Source organism: Rhagoletis pomonella, unplaced genomic scaffold (assembly GCF_013731165.1).
Source record: "Rhagoletis pomonella isolate Grant_MI unplaced genomic scaffold, Rhpom_1.0 Rhpom_scaffold_00003, whole genome shotgun sequence".
In the NCBI taxonomy this organism is placed as follows: domain Eukaryota; kingdom Metazoa; phylum Arthropoda; class Insecta; order Diptera; family Tephritidae; genus Rhagoletis; species Rhagoletis pomonella.
In genome coordinates this window covers 40,150,707-40,152,930 of record NW_023458557.1, presented here as the reverse complement: position 1 = coordinate 40,152,930, position 2,224 = coordinate 40,150,707, and positions in this window count along the sequence as shown.

Here is a 2,224-nt window from a genome sequence, read left to right as displayed (position 1 = left end):
AAAGCAAGCCTGAAGCAACCGTTGTTAATTTTAACACAATCTCGTCCTACAATATGGGGAGTAATATACCGATTGCGAACGTCCAGCTGTTTGGAGCTCCTGGCCTAGCCTATTTTGACACGGGTGTGCGCACGAGTGTTGCTAGCGTGAATTTGAAGCGAATTATGGACTTTCACGGCTGTAAGTATAAAACAGTCAAGTGCGAAATTTCGCTGGCAGGCGGAACCACATCTTCGCAAGAGTGTCTGTCGACCACCTGCAAAATAGTAATTGGAGGAAGATGTTTAAACATTCGCTTCATAATACTACCAGAGGCTACCAACAATCGCACACTGCTGGATACAGACTTTTTGGAGGAGGTTGGAATCGTGCTAAATATGGGTCAAAAGTTTTGGTATTATGAAAACTGCCCTAACGTTCATTTTGACTTCGCCGAAGCACTGCCGCTAAGCCACAATGTAATAGAAAGCGTTAAGGTGTGCAAACAGATGCAGCGAGTTTGTTAGAAGAAGAAAAGCTTGAACTAGACCGCCTCCTATGTTAGAATCAAGAAGTATTTGGTGAAATATCGGAGGCAACGCCATTTGCTGAACATCGTATTAATACAGGTGACCATGAGCCAATTACCTCTCCACCATACCGGTTGTCGTTTCCAAAAACGCGCGAACTTAAGGCGGAGATTGACAAGGTGTTGACGATGGGAGTGGTGGAAGAATGCGAGTCGCCATGGACTTCACCGGTTGTTATGGTGCCGAAACGAGACGGTGGTGTGCGTATCTGTTCAGATTACCGGAAGTTGAACGCTATCACTGAACCCGATATATATCCATTGCCCAAAATGGATGACTTGCTACAAGCTGCGAAAAGTACGCGTTATATGACGACATTAGACCTGCAGCGTGGCTATCACCTAGTAAAGGTAGCTGCCAATGACCGCGATAAAACTTGCATAATAACTCCATTTGGACTCTTTCGTTTTACTAGAATGCCTTTTAGATTGCGAAATGCGCCTGCGACGTTCCAGCGACTCATGGACCGGCTGAAAAATTCTATGCCTGAGGTTCAAGTATGGGCGTATTTGGACGACCTCATTGTGTGTTCTGCCTCATTCCAAGAGCATTTAAACCATCTAAACACTATTTTCCAAAGACTGAATAAATTTAAACTGCGTGTCAATAGCACTAAATGTCGTTTCTGTTGTTCGGAAGTCAGGTACCTTGGGCATATTCTCACTCCTTTAGGTATTTGTGTGGATCCAGAGAAGATAAGCGCAATAGTCAAGCCTCGAGAACCAAGGAACGTCAAGGAATTGATATCGTTTATACAGACATGCTCATGGTACAGGAGGTTCATCAATCATTATGCAGAGGCTGCAAAGCCTTTGACTGATCTTACTAAAAATAACAAATCATGGACTTGGGAGGGTCCTCAACGCAATGCCTTCCACAAACTCAAGGAGATGCTAACTTCGCCGCCTATATTGAAACAGGCGCAGGATGGTCCGACATTCATTATCAACACGGATGCCAGCGCATACGCACTCGGAGCAGTTCTACACCAGGGGGAGGGGAATGAATCCCATCGAGTATGCAAGCTGTTTGTTGACAAGCGCAGAACGGAATTATTCCACTACGGAGCGCGAGGCCCTCGCTATCGTCTGGGCTTGTGCCAAATACCGTGATTATATTGAAGGTGCTGAGGGGGTACTGGCAACGGATCACCAACCGTTAAAGTGGCTCTTGGGTATGAAATCGCCATCTGGACGGTTGGCAAGATGGGCTTTGCAGATCCAGCAGTATAACTTTAAAATAGAGTATACTCCTGGAAGATCGAACGCCGTGGCAGATATGCTATCGCGACCACCCTGTGATGTAGGTGAAAAGTTTGAACCAGTAACCGTGATGGCCTTTCAAATAGACTTTCCACATAAGAACGCTTCTGATATGCGTAGTGAACAGCTTGAAGACCCCTACCTAAAGGACATCATAGCTTCGCTGGAGGCTGGCGATGAGAACGTTAGCCGTTGGGTTGACCGCGGGTACATTCTTAATGATGGAATGTTATATTGCTATGCCAATGATGATAGGGAAGATGCGCAATATGTTGCGCCCGAGCGGGAGCGTTCCCAAATCCTAAAGCTCTATCATGATGAATGCACAGCCGGACATTACGGAGCAGAGAGAACCATCGCAAGAATAGCTTCGAGATATTTCTGGCCAGGCAT